The sequence below is a fragment of the Piliocolobus tephrosceles genome, chromosome 3 (genome assembly GCF_002776525.5).
Source record: "Piliocolobus tephrosceles isolate RC106 chromosome 3, ASM277652v3, whole genome shotgun sequence".
In the NCBI taxonomy this organism is placed as follows: Eukaryota; Metazoa; Chordata; class Mammalia; order Primates; family Cercopithecidae; genus Piliocolobus; species Piliocolobus tephrosceles.
The window spans coordinates 24,820,710-24,836,251 of record NC_045436.1 but is presented as its reverse complement, the minus strand read 5'-3'; the positions used below and the strand labels follow the sequence as shown (position 1 = coordinate 24,836,251).

The window sequence follows — 15,542 nt, the reverse complement described above, 5'->3', positions numbered from 1 at the left end:
TTTTTTTTTTTTTTTTTTTTTTTGAGACGGAGTCTCGCTCTGTCACCCGGACTGGAGTGCAGTGGCCGGATCTCAGCTCACTGCAAGCTCCGCCTCCCGGGTTTACGCCATTCTCCTGCCTCAGCCTCCCCAGTAGCTGGGACTACAGGCGCCCGCCACCTCGCCCAGCTAGTTTTTGTATTTTTAGTAGAGACGGGGTTTCACCGTGTTAGCCAGGATGGTCTCGATCTCCTGAGCTCGTGATCCGCCCGTCTCGGCCTCCCAAAGTGCTAGGATTACAGGCTTGAGCCACCGCGCCCGGCCTTATTCAGCACTTTTAAGAAAGCATGTAAAATAAACCATTATTCAATTTAAATCTAAATATTAGAACCCCAAGGAAAAAATCAACTTCACAGATTTTAGAAAAATAATAGAACTTATTTTTGTGACACAATTTCCCAGGAACTTAATCTTGGTTGAAGGATGTTTGCTAAGGATGGATGTTTGTTAAACTATTTGCTCAGTAAAACAATTCCCACCCGCCAGCAGTTACAGCCTTTGTGGCTCCAGTTTTATGTAATGAGTTATATTTAAACTACCCTAGCAGCTACTGAAAATGCCATTCAGGAGCTACCTGAAAGCTATTCCCAGGGCCTAGTTTGTGTTCCAGGTGAGAGAGTACTTGATCAAAGACTTCTTTCCAGAAATGATGATAACTACATTTCCTTAGGGGTAGTTAAAATTCTGCTATGGATAATAAGAATTCTTGCCAGAAACCCTAGGATTTATAGATAACAAAAATTTTTTAAAAAGAGAGATTAATATTTGCTCACTTTTGAAAACATATTTTAGCTTTTATGTATATTTTTTGCTAGAATTCTAGTGCTCTCTTCTACCATTATTGAATCAGAAACTAGTTATCCAGAAAATTTATTCACACTTCAGCTACTAAACTTCCTCTTTTTTGTGTGCCTAAATGCCTAAATGCTAGTGGCAAGGCTTTCTAGGTATAGATCCAAGCCAATAAAGGCAGATTAAATTTTCCCTTATCCCAAAGGGCGTTGTCACTGCCTTGTTTGAACATTTGGACACTTCACATTGGGTCAAAAGGCTTACAGCCTGCTTGATGTCATCCAGATGGACCATTTTAAACATAAATGAGTAGGTATAGGACACAAAAACATTTAATTAAAAAATCATTTGAGCTTAGATAAGCACACATAAACCAGTAGGAATCATAGCTCAGAGTTTATTCTTGGAATTGCTAGTGGAACCACAAGGTTACAGGTGGCACCAGTAATTCTTTGCACAAACTAAAGAACATTTTGCAGAAATGTTTAAGGACAGCAACTTAAGGAAGGGAAGTGACATTAAGTCCTACCCTCAGGGATAGATGGTTATATGTTAATAATTTTCAATTTCCTTTTCTATATCTCTGAGTTTTTATTAAATAATTCTTAAAACTACTTAACAATGGGATATTGGTTTTTGTGGTAAACTGGGATTAGTTACTACTTCCTGGACAGCATTTGGAGAGATACTAAATGGTGTGCCAAGATTTTTTTAAACTACTATAAGATGTTTAAAGAAAGAAATGGTGCTCGCTTTGGCAGCACATGCACTAAAATTGGCATGACACAGAGATTAGCATTGTCCCTGTAAAAGGATGACATACAAATTCATGAAGTGTTCAATTAAAAAAAAAGAGAGAAAAGAAAAAAAGAAATGCATAGTTTCCAGAGGATAAATACAGTGTTGTTCTTATATTTTAATTTCTTTCCTTCTTTTCTTTCTTTCTCCATTTTTTTCCTTCTTTTCTCTATTCTGTTTTATTCAAAGTTAAAAATACGCATTTGTGCTTTTTTTTTTTTTCAAGCTAAAACTAGCGGATACAGTCAGAATAGGCCCAGTCTTCTCTGTCTTGTCTCTTCCGTGACAGCTGAATCTCAAATGTCATGAACTAGAACTCACTTTAGTTGGATAATGGAAATTCTAGATCTTTTAATCCTGGCCTCCAAATCCCTACGTCTTTAAAAAACAAAAAACAAAAAAGTGTTTTCTGTAAACATAGGCACAGTATCACGTGCCCAAGGATATAGGCCTATTTTTAATTCTGTTCTCTTCAAGTCTTTTTAGTGCTTTACATCAGCCATTTAAGAGAAAGTCTGTGAACATAGCATCACTTTCTGATTTAGACACGTATTTGTTCTTGTAACATCTTTGACAATCTACTTATATATAGATGTACTACTACCTTGGGGCACATCTTATTGTCAGTTTTTCAGAATTATAACACCATTTCCTGCCTAGGTTTTACACCCAGCTCTTGGGTTCAGTACTTTTCAAAGGTTCTCCCCACCATCCTCGGTTTTACACAATATATATTAGGAAGATTGCAGAAATGTTTCTCAGATGTATTTTCAATAACTTGCTTTCATTGGAAAACAAATATCAGCAATCCATTGAACCCAATAGTCCCTGTTTGGAAGAATGCTTTTTTTTTTTTTTTTTTGAGACGGAGTCTCGCTCTGTGGCCCGGGCTGGAGTGCAGTGGCCAGATCTCAGCTCACTGCAAGCTCCGCCTCCTGGGTTCACGCCATTCTCCTGCCTCAGCCTCCCAAGTAGCTGGGACTACAGGCGCCCGCCACCTCGCCCGGCTAGTTTTTTGTATTTTTTAGTAGAGACGGGGTTTCACCATGTTAGCCAGGATGGTCTCGATCTCCTGACCTCGTGATCCGCCCGCCTCGGCCTCCCAAAGTGCTGGGATTACAGGCTTGAGCCATCACGCCCGGACCTTTTCTTCTAATTTTTTAAGAGCCCTTTTTGAGCTAGATTTAAAAACATGTGCTATATTGTGTATCTCTTCTTTAGAAATTTTAAACATTTTCAAATGGCAATCTTTGGTATTCTATATGCTATTTCAGTACAAAATTTATCATTTCCGAAAGAAAAATGTGTTGCTTTTATGTTTTAACTGCAAAATTGGGGAGTTCTGAGACATTAATGGAACTTTAGATTTAAGAAGCAATAAAAACAAGAAACTAATTTGTGTGCAAGGCTGATGCTCTTACTTGAAAGCTGTTTGTGATCTGGAAAAAAAATCTTGAAAGTGACTATTCTTGGATATTTTTCCATATACACATAACAAGGATTAAAGAATAATTTAATTATTATATGGAGTTTTTCAGCTTCAAGACTAGCCTCTGAATGTTTGCAGATTCCACAGATCTGCAAATAATTAGCTGACAATGCTGGAATGCAGAAACAGGTCTGTCAGCAGCATTGGTGTTAAGCACTGAGGGAGAATCAAAGGCCAGCAGAGGTACAAATGAACCCACTCAGGCAGATCTCAGTCTCTCCTTTATCTACACTCCATAGGTAATGTCAAAAAAGTTTCTCGAATATCTCTATGGATTGAATTAAGGAATAACTTAAGAATCTCTTACTATATAAAAGTCATCTTGTCATTTAACCTGAACATTTTAAATGATTGCATTTTCATGACTACCAAAATATTTGTCCACTGTAAGAGAAACTTCACTGGGTAGAGGCATAATATTCTCAACGCATAATTTTTAGTAGTTTAGCTTTTGGAATCTTGCTCCTACCTATATAGAAAATTCATAAATGGAAAAGAGTAAAATTCAAATGAATTTTATCCCGTAGTAATTACAGGGTTTAACTAAATTTTATTAATCTGATGCTTTGTCACAAATGTGTTTGCATTACCGCAGTGCATTTCTGCAACTCAAGAGATAAGCAATGTTGGAAGATGGTACTTATTTTTGAGAATAAGTTCTGGCCGGGCGCGGTGGCTCAAGCCTGTAATCCCAGCACTTTGGGAGGCCGAGACGGGCGGATCACGAGGTCAGGAGCTCGAGACCATCCTGGCTAAAACGGTGAAACCCCGTCTCTACTAAAAAAATACAAAAAAAAAAAAACTAGCCGGGCGAGGTGGCGGGCGCCTGTAGTCCCAGTTACTCGGGAGGCTGAGGCAGGAGAATGGCATAAACCCGGGAGGCGGAGCTTGCAGTGAGCTGAGATCCGGCCACTGCACTCCAGTCCGGGCGACAGAGCGAGACTCCGCCTCAAAAAAAAAAAAAAAAAAAAAAAAAAAAGAGAATAAGTTCTGTCTCATCTTTTATCCTTCTCTGACAAAAACTGAAGTTAATGTGTCTCTCTCTGAGTCGCCAGTCTCTTAGATCTCTTAGTTATTTCCAGGATACATCAAACAAGCCTAAAACTGTTATGTAGAACATCTGTTTATATGTAACAAAGGACTAGAAATCTAGTTATACATAGAAGAGGACTTAAGATCCTAAAATACACATTTATTCATTTGGAGACTTCATTCAACTTTCCTTTCTTCAGGTTATGCCTACTTCTGTCTCACAATACATTCAAGGGAACCAGATAAGCAATGAACACATGATTCCCTAGTTTTTGAAAGGCTGCACACAGCATCAGAATTCTCCTAGGCACATTTTACTAAGCAAAATCCTAACTTTAAAAAATATAGATGAAATGCTATGATGACTAAAACACCTAAACAGGAAATTTGAAAACTTATAAGCTAAATAATTACTTCACCTGCTATCACTGATTTGAATAATACTATATTTTTTTAAAAAAATCTTTTTAAATGAATTAGTATTCAAGTATTAAAACAAGCTCTGAAAACTAAATTATTTGCATATGTTATAGATTGCAAAATCACTAATAAGGTTATCTAATAAATTTCAACATGCAAGTAATTCACTTTAAATAAGATCACATGACACTTACAAATTCCTTTTTTTATTAGTCCAGTGAAGCAGTGGGAGTGGGTATAAATTCTTACGATTACAAATAAAGTAAATTAGCCTTACCTTTGACTTTCATGCTTCCAGTAACCATGGCTTCTGAAAAATAAAACACAGAAAACCTCAAAGTGATGAAATTTTGACATGAAAAATAAAATAAAGTTTTCTATTTTTACTTTACCAAATCCTTACGATATTTAAGGTTAATATTTTTCAGTCACATAATAAATACTTTTTATTAGTAAAAAGTATACTTTTTGGATATATTCATCTGTTGATCTAGTTTCACCTCTAGATTTTATGGTGAAAAGAATGTGTAATTATAGAACTTTAATGTAAGAAACAAATGCTGCAGAGGTTACCTTAAGAAATCAAAATAAAAGACCTTAACAATTTTTAGAAAAATATATATTCAAAGAAAAATACGTATGGTCAATCAACAAATAGATTATAGACTTGTTTCTGCATTCCAGCATTGTCAGCTAATTATTTGCAGATCTGTGGAATCTGTACATATTCAGAGGCTAGCATTGAAGCTGAAAACTCCATATAACAATTACATTATTCCTTAATCCTTGTTACCTGTATAAGGAAAAATATCCAAGAATAGTCACTTTCGAGATTTTTTTTCCAGATCACAGATATAACTTCTATCCTCTTTCATCGTTAATTTATAGCTACATCTAACGTTATCTTGGACTGTTTTTCCTTATTCTCAATAAATTTATTACATTTAGTAGATTAACGTTTTCTTAATTATCACTAAAATATTTAAATCTGTTAGACATACAAATTTATTTGCCTACTACGAAAGAAGACATGACATATCACTGTTTAAAAAATTATAATACATTTGGTAGTTTTAGTCATTTTTTAGTTTTTGAGACAGAGTCTGGCTCTGTTGCCTAGACTGGACTGCAGTGGTGCGATCTCAGCTTACTGCAACTTCTGCCTTCCAGGCTCAAGTCATTCTCCCATCTCAGCATCCTGAGTAGCTGGGACTACTGGCACATACCACCACTCCCAGGTAATTTTTGTAATTTTTTGGTGGAGATGGGGTTTTCACTACATTGCCCAGGCTGGTCTCAAACTCCTAGGCTCAAGCAATCCACCTGCCTTGGCCTTCCAAAAGTTTACTCATTCTTAACAAACTAGTTATAGTGTCTACAGTAATCATCTATAGCAATGATTCTCAGACATTTTGTTGTCAATATTATTACTATTAAGGCCGGGCGCGGTGGCTCAAGCCTGTAATCCCAGCACTTTGGGAGGCCGAGTCGGGCGGATCACAAGGTCAGGAGATCGAGACCATCCTGGCTAACACCGTGAAACCCCGTCTCTACTAAAAAAATACAAAAAACTAGCCGGGCGAGGTGGCGGGCGCCTGTAGTCCCAGCTACTTGGGAGGCTGAGGCAGGAGAATGGCGTAAACCCGGGAGACGGAGCTTGCAGTGAGCTGAGATCCGGCCACTGCACTCCAGCCTGGGCGACAGAGCCAGACTCCGTCTCAAAAAAATATATATATATATTATTACTATTATTATTATTTAATTTTATTTCAATAGATTTAGGGTACAAGAGGTTTTTGGTTACTTGAACGAATTGTGTAGTGGTGATGTCTGGGCTTTAGGTGTACCCATTACCTGAATGGTGTACATGGTACCCAATAGGTAATTTTTCATCCTTCACCCCCTCCCACACTCCCCGCTTTTGAGTCTCCAGTGTCTATTTGTACCACTCGGTATGCCTTTGCGTATCTACAGCTCAGCTCGCACTTATAAGTTAGAACATGTTGTATTTGGTTTTCTATTCAATATTATTGTCAGCTACACGAGGTTTTCTGGGCAAGGCAGGGCAAGCCGATGCTTTAGATCCTTGCTACACAAAGTTCCATTGAATTAGCTGTGAATTAATCAGTGCTTCTCAAAACTTACATGTGAATTTGATTCCCTTGAAGATCTTGTGAAAATGTAACTTCTAATTTAGTAGATCTGAGATTCTGCATTGTTTCAGAAAGCTCTCAAGTGATGTCATGGTGCTAGGCCACAGATTACACTTTAAGTAGCAACATTTTAGATTATCATTAATCTTTTTCAAAGCAGTTTCTTGAAAGCTGTCCAAAAAGGGGGAGCTAACTGAAAATATATTTTTTAAAGATGTATAGGAACTCATTGACAAAAGGACTGTTCTGAAGTAACATAATATTTAGGCAATATTTTGACAAATTTCTCCACCCTTTGGGAAACTTAGTTTGTCTTGATGTAAATTTTGCTAATAAATAAATCATTAGCAATAATTATTTTTTTCACAGCTTATTTAATTAAGGTTTCCTACATGAGATCTGAGGAAAACAGCAACATGAAGATGCAGTCTGTAATTCCTAAAAGAGAAATTTGCCAAAATTTATCTAAATTGTATAGCATTTCAAAGTACTGAATTTGTTTCAAAAGGTTTTGTCTTTTTAATTTTTCATTTAGCATTATTAATTGGTGAATTCAGCATCTGAACTGTGATTACTACTATGGAAGATCACTTCAGTACACATAAAAATCCAAATACTATTCAAAGTTTTCTACAGATTCAACAGAGTTGCTAACACAAGTCAATAACTTCTTTTGCAGAAATAAAAGACTTTATCATAAAACTCATATAGAATCTCACGGGATCCTAGTCAAAACAATTTTGAAAAATAAGAGCAAAGTTGGAAGATTAATATTTCCTGATTTCAAAATATTACAAAGCCACAGTAATCAATACAGTTTAGCACTGGCATAAAAACAGAAAAAACATACCAATGGACTAGAATAAAGAGCTCATTCAATTGCAAAAGGGCCTTCTCTTCAACAGGTGTTGAGAAAACTGAATATCACGGAATACTATGCAGCCACAAAAAGAAAAAAAATCGTGTTCTTTGCAGCAATATGGCTGACGCTGGAGGTCATTATGTTAAGCAAATATACACAGGAACAGGAAATAAAATGCCATTATGTTCTCTCTTATAAACCGAAGCTAAATATTGGGTACTCATGAATATAAACATGGACAACAATAGACACTGAAGACTAATGGAGCGAAGAGGGAGAAAAGAAGGGTTGAAAAACTAACAATTAAGCACTAAGCTCACTATCTGGGTGACAGGATCATTTGTATTCCAAACCTCAGCATCCCACAATAACTCAGTTAACAAACCTGTGTTCGCACCCCCTGAATCTAAAATAAAAGCTGAAATTATAAAACAAAAAAACTAGATATCCACATACAAAATAATGAAGTTGGACCTTCATCTCACACCAGGTATTAGTCTATTAGGGCTGCCATAATAACATACCATAGACTGGATGAATTATACAACAAAAATTTATTTTTTACAGTTCTGGAGGATGGGAAGTCCAAGATTTTAAGGTACTGGTCAAGTAGGTTTTATTCTGAGGCTTCTTCTCTTGGCTTTTAGGCAGCTGCTATATTGCTGTTTGCTTACATGATTTCTTCTTTGTGTGAATGCAGGGAGAAAGAGCAAGATCTCTGGTGTCTCACCTTATAAAGGCACTAATTCTATTAGACCAGAGCCCCATCCTTTTGACCTCATTGAACCTCAATGACTTCCTTAGAGGTTCCAGCTCCAAACACACACACTAGGGGTTAGGGCTTCAGCATCTGAATTTGGGGCTAAGTGGGACAGAAACATTCAGTCTATAACACACCATATACATAAATTAACTCAAAATGGGTTAAAGATCTAAATGTAAGACTCAAAAATATAAAACTCCTGGAATAAAACATAAGAAAAGCATCATAGCATTTGACTTGGCAATGGTTTCTTGGCTATGCCACCAAAAGCACATGCAACCAAAAGTGCGAACAAACTAAATACAAATACATATAAATAAATGACATAAACTACATCAAACTTAAAGACTTGTGCATCGAAAGCTGCAATCAACAGATTGAAAAGGCAACGTGCCAGGCACAGTGGCTCACGTCTGTAATCCCAGCATTTTGGGAGGCCAAGGCAGGTGGATCATTTGAGCCCAGGAGTTCCAGACCAGCCTGGGCAACATAAGGAAACCCTATCTCTACAAAAAATTTTAAAAATTGAGTTGGTAGCAGTGGTGCACACCTGTAGTTCTAGCTGTTTGGGAGGCTGAAGTGGGAGGATCACTTCAGCCCAGGAGGTTGAGGCTGCAGTGAACCATGAATGATTATGCCACTGCACTCCAGTATGGGTGACAAAGGGAGGCCCTGTCTCAAAAAAAAAAAAAAAAAAAGGAGAAGAAGAAAGAGGAAGAAATGTAGATGTATATGTGGGGAAATATCCACAATCTTTAGTGTAAAAAAGCAACATATAGAATAATACATTTACTACAATCACATTTTTGTTTAAAAACTAAAATAGGGCCAGGCGTGGTGGCTCACACCTGTAATCCCAGCACTTTGGGAGGCCGAGGCAGGTGGATCACGAGGTCAAGAGATGGAGACCATCCTGGCCAACGTGGTAAAACCCCGTCTCTACTAAAAATACAAAAATTAGCTGGGCATAGTGGCATGTGCCTGTAGTCCCAGCTACTCAGGAGACTGAGGCAGGAGAATCACTTGAACCCAGAAGTGGAGGTTGCAGTGAGTCGAGATCAGGCCACTGCACTCCAGCCTGGCAACAGAGCAAGACTCTGTCTCATAATAATAATAATAATTTTTTAAAACTAAAATAAATTAATATACCTTATAGAGATACACAGAGAAGAAGATAAAGTATAAAAATTTTTTTAAATATTTTTTAAATCTGGAAACTTAATGAACTATTGCCCCTTAACATAAACTCTAATGAGTAGAATTAGAAAAGAAAAAACTTTCACTTCTTACTTTACATACTTTGCAATGAGAAAATAAAATTGTACTCTCACTCAATACTAATAAATCTCCATTTTTACACTGCAAGTTCTAAATTCGGCTACATAATGGTACAAAATTTAATTTTAATGAAAGCAACATCGTATTATGACTTTGAATCAGAAAGTTCTGCATTCAAATCTCAAATTTGCTCCTGACTGCTTGGATAAATTAGCTTACTATCACTGAGCCTCAGTTTTGTCCACCTATAACAAGGGGTTAATAAGAGCTACTTCATAGGGGCCAGGCGCCGTGGCTCACAGCTGTAATCCCAGCACTTTGAGAGGCCAAGGCTGGTGGATTACCTGAGGTCAGGAGTTCGAGGCCAGCCTGGCCAACATGGCAAAACCCTATCTCTATTAAAAATACAAGAATTAGCCAGGTGTGGTGGTGGTCACCTGTAATCCCAGCTACTCTGGAGGCTGAGGCAGGAGATTGCTTGAACCTAGGAGGCGGAGAGGTTGCAGTGAGGTGAGATCACGCCACTGCACTCCAGCCTGGTGACAAAGCGATACTCCATCTCAAAAACCAAAAACAAGAAGAATCCTAACTTGTTAGAGTAAGATAATTGAATATAAGCGATTATAAGATAATTGAATATAACTCTACTTCACAGAGTTGTTGGGAAGAGCAAATGCTTAATAAATAAAGATTATATTTTTTAGTCATTTTGATATTTCCAAGGCCTGCCATGTTATAAGCAATCAAGTATTAATTATAATCAGTTAATAATGCATTTAATAACTGTTTACTAATTGCTTACAATATGCCAGGGCTGCATGGTATACAGGTGACTGAAGCACAGCCTCTGCCCTCCAAGAAAGCACAGTCTAGTGAGGTGCAACATCTCAGTTCCCTCATCACAGGTCACCAGACACGGCAGAGATACCCCACCTTCACTCCTTGCTGATATCCTCAAGAGACTCTGAGAAGGTGGCAATGTTATTATAAATTTATAGAAGTATCCAGCTTATGGGCTAATTCTCAATGTGCTTAGAACTACTTTAACGTCTGAATTTGCTTACCCAATATATAAGCAAACTTGAATCATTTCCTCTGAAAAATCCTCAACTAGCTCATCAGTAGATGTGCAATTTCTATTAGTTGGGTTGTGTTCAAGCCACCATGTGTAAAATAAATTCTGCAGCATCACTTCTCATTCTGTTCTTTTTCTTCAGTTTGCAAACTTAATTTATTCACAACTGCCGAAAGTGTTACTGCAGTGATTATTTTAAATCTGAATTCCTTCAATAATGAGAAATGCGCAGATATACATCTCTTGGTTCCCCCTCTGCTTTCCCTGTCAGTACTTGTGAGCCTCCTCTGTAGATTCCCCCTAATGCTGGAGGGCCTGGGACTCAGTCCTTCCACCTCCTCTCTATCTGCACACATTCCCTTGGTGATCGCTTTTACCTTGTTGCTTTGGCTTTAAACAACATCTGTAAGCTGATGAGTCACAAATTTATATCTCTAGCCTAGACCTCTTTTCTGCTTAGCATGCCTACTTCAAAGTCAAAATCCAATCTTAATTCCTGATCTTGCTTCCAAAACCTCATCCACCCACTGCCTTCCCTTCAAAGTTGTTGGTGACTCCATCTTTCCAGTGGCTCAAGACAAACCTCTTTCTCTCATAACCATATCCAAACTGTCAGCAAATCTTGTTGGCTATAGCTTCAAAATGCACCCAGAATTTGATAACATTCCTTAAACTTCCACTGCCACCACCCTGATCCAAGCCACCATCATCTCTCAACCAGAGTATGGCAATAATTGATCATATCATTCATTGGCTCAAAATCTTGTAATGACTTTCTATTTCATTTAGACCAGCAGCCAAAATTCCTACAATGACTAACAGAGCCAAATGTCTTTCCCCCAGCCTCTTGATCTTGTTTTCTGTATCTGTCTCTAAGACCTCTGACTACGCTGTTCTTCCAGCTGTATCTGAAATACACAGAGGGGTTCCTGCTTTAGGTTGTTCTGCTGGCTGCTCTCATTGCTTGGACGACTCTTTTAATTAATAATATTCACATCACTCCTCATCTCCCTCAAGTACTTACTCAATGTCGCCTTCTTAATAAGCTTTATGCTCACCACATCATTTAAATTTCAATCTCCTCTTTACCTCAGTATTCCTGATCCTCCTTGCCAAGCTTTACTTTTTTAATATAGTGCATGCTAGCATGCTGTAAATTTTCTTATTTATTATATTTTGTTATTTATTATCTGTCTCTGTCTGCGAGAAGGTAAACTTGGGGATATGGGAAGAAAGAGTATATTAGTCAAGGTTTACAGAAACACAGACCAATAGAATATAGATATAAACACAGATACAAAAGGACATTTATATATATATATGCACCCAGAATTTGATCACATTCCTTATATATATGCTTAGATACATTTAGATATATTCCTATATATATATATATGTAGAGAGTAAAGTGTAGATTTCCTTTCTTTTCTTTCTTTTTTTTTGAGACAGAGTCTCACTTTGTCACCCATGCTGGAGTGCAGTGGTGTGATCTTGGCTCACTGAAACATCCGTCTCCCAGGTTCAAGCAATTCTTCTGCCTCAGCCTCTGGAGTAGCTGGAACTACAGGTGCACGCCACCATGCCCGGCTAATTTTTGTATTTTTAGTAGAGATGGGGTTTCACTAGTTTGGCCAGGCTAGTCTTGAACTCCTGACCTCAGGTGATCCACCTGCCTCGGCTCCCATAGTGCTGGCATTACAGGTGTGAGCCACCGCGCCTGGCCTAAAGTGCAAATTTCTTACATGCATATATTGCATAGTTGTGAAATCTGGGCTTTTAATGTACCCATTACCCAAATAGTCAACATTATACCCCATAGGTAATTTTTCAGCCCTCACTACTCTCGCATCCTCTCACCTTTTGTTGTCCCTGATGTCTATTACTCCACTCTGAATGTTCACTTGTGCCTATTGCTTATCTCTCACCTATAAGTGAGAGCACACAGTATTTGTCTTTCTGTTTGTCAGTTAGTTCGCTTAGGATAATGGCCTCCAGTTCCATCCATGTTGCTGCAAAAGACATGATTTCACTCTTTTTTATGGGCTAAGTAGTCCATGACATACACATACCACATTTTTAAATCCAATTATCCATTGATGGACACTTAGGTTAAATTCCTTATCTTTGCTATTGTTATCATTGCTGCGATAAACATATGAGGATAGGTATCTTTTTGATATAATGATTTTTAAAGGAGATTTATTATAAGAAATTGACTTAGGGGATTATGGAGACGGAGAAATTCCATGATCTACTGTCTGCAAGCTGGAGATGCAGGAAAGCTGATGGTATAATTCCATCCAAGTCCGAAGACCTGAGAACCAGGAGAGTCAGTGACGTAAACTGCAGTCTGAGGGCATGATATTGTTTGGATGTTGTCCCCTCTAAATCCCATGTTGAATTATAATCCCCAGAGTTGGAGGTGGGGCCTGGTTGGGGGGTGATTGGATCATGGGGGTGAATTTCTTGTGAATGGTTTAGCACCATCCCCTTGGTGCTGTCCTCGTGATAGCGAGTAGGTTCTCATGAAGTCTGACTGTTTAAAAGTGTGTGGCATCTTCCCCCTCACTCTCTTGTTCCTGCTTTCACCGTGTGAAGTGTCTGTTCCCATTTCACCTTATGCCATGAGTCAAAGCCCCCTGAGGCCTCCCTGGAAGCTGAGCAGATGCTGGTGCCGTGCTTGGGCAGCCTGCAGAAGCATGAGCTACTTAAACCTCTTTTCTTTATAAATTACTGGCTCATGTCTGTAATCCCAGCACTTTAGGAGGCTAAGAAGGGTGGATCTCTTGAGCTCGGGAGTTCAAGACCAGCCTGGGCAACATAACAAAACCCCATCCCTACAAAAATTAGCTGGGTATGATGGCACATGCCTGTAATCCCAGCTAGTCAAGAGGCTGAGGTGGGAGGATCGCTTGAGTCCAGGAGTTCAAGACTGCAGTGAGCTGAGATTGCACCACTGCACTCCAGCCTGGGCAACAGAGCAAGCCCCTGACTCAAAAAAATAAAAAATAAATAAATAAATAAAATAAACATAAACATAAATTAGCCAGTCTCAGGGATTTTTTAATAGCAATGGAAAGAACAGCGTAATACAGGGCAGAAGAATATCTGAGATGAGATCCCCAGCTCAAGTAGTGAGGCAGGAAAAATGGGAGGAATTCTTCCTTCCTTAGCCTTTTGTTCTATTCACCCCATCAGCAGGTTGAATGATTCCCACTCACATGGGGAAGGCCACCTGCTTAACTGAGTCCAATTCAAATGCTGATCTCACCCAGAAACACCCTGACAGATACACCCAGAAACAATGTTTCATCTGGGCCCCATGGCCCACTCAAGTTGACACAAAAAATGAACCATCACAAGAGGCAGTGATCTTTGTCAGTTTTATTCACTGATGTATCTCAAGCATCTAAAACAGTCTGAAGCATGGTGTGTGCTCAGTAAGAATTGCTGAATAAATGAGCGAATGAATGATTGAAGATAAGTGGTGCTAATTGACATCAGGACTAATAATATAAATGGACAGTATGTGCAATCAAAGTAGATAGAAGTAAAATTTCAAAGCCATAAAGTGCTTTAAGGCTCACCCAACACAACCTGTTTAAAACATTTAGAAAACAGAACCAGAGAAATAAAATGATTTATGAGAGATCATTCTGCAAAGTAGTGGCAAAGAGTAAAGAGAATCTGAGTCTTTTAGTTTAGTAGTTTTCCTCAGCTTTTTACTAGTTCTCTTGCTTAGGGAATGCTTTAGCCTAGATTTCTTGAGGTTCCAGAGGACAGTCATAATTACATTTAAAGGGTGTTTAACTTTTTTTTTTCTTTTTCTTTCTTTTTTTTTTTTTTTTTTTTTTTTTTGACAAAGTCTCTCTCCGTCGAGGCTGGAGTACAGTGGCACTATCTCAGCTCTCTGCAATCTCCACCTCCCAGTTTCAAGCAATTATCCTGCCTCAGCCCCCTAAGTAGCTGGTATTACAGATGCGCCACCACACCTGGCTAATTTTTAAATTTTTAGTAGAGATGGGATTTCGCCATATTGGCCAGGCTTGTTTTGAACTCCTAGGCTCAAGTGATCCGCCCGCCTCGGCCTCCCAAAGTGCTGGAATGACAGGCACGAGTCATCGCCACCTGGCCTGTTTAACTTACTAATTTCAGGAAATATTAACTAGTGCCTAAGAAATGGTATCTTGATAGCTCACACACTAGGTCCAGGGACCCCAGAACAGACTGAGATGAGTTACCAGACCAAGTGACAATGCCCCTCAGGCTTATGGATCCCAGTCTGTGGACAGTGGGCTCCCAAAATCTATCACCAGTTGTCCTGAGCACCCAGCCCTCTACAGCTTTCTCTGTCTTTATATGTGACATGTTTCTCACATGCCATGAATTTTAACATCAATCTTAGTGCTCTTTCTGCTCATTATCTTAGTGTCTCTTACTTCAGAGGCAGTTCACACCTTACAAAAGATGTCATTAGCCTTTGCGATATTGGACCAAAACATTACCTAGGAAGAAACGAGTGCTCACTAGTCTCTTCTCAGTGGACAAAGGTCCTCTCATCCTTGCTCTGTCTCCTTTCACTAGGTGTAATCCCTTTCCTAGCCAGCAGGAAAAGTTACGTTAGTGAGCACCCAAGTCTTCTTATAACTGAAGTTAATTTCTACTTTTTCCAAATGGCGAATTTACATTCTTTTTTCTGAATTCTTTTTTATTGTAGAGGAAGAACATGAAATAAAGGGAAAGGAGAAGAAAAGGAAAAAGTCTGAAAAGAAAAATTGCTTGGAGGAAGAGCATAGAATTGAAGCTGTTGAGCTATGATCTCAGAGCCACCAATATTTCTT

General features: G+C 38.5%; 1 non-coding gene across 1 annotated transcript; it reads left to right on the top strand.

Annotated features, from left to right (window-relative positions):
• The first annotated feature begins 1,576 nt into the window (after positions 1-1,576).
• LOC111554205 lies at positions 1,577-1,680 on the top strand. The gene has a single exon (XR_002735181.1). It is a non-coding gene; the product is annotated as a U6 spliceosomal RNA (small nuclear RNA).
• The last annotated feature ends 13,862 nt before the right edge of the window (positions 1,681-15,542 follow it).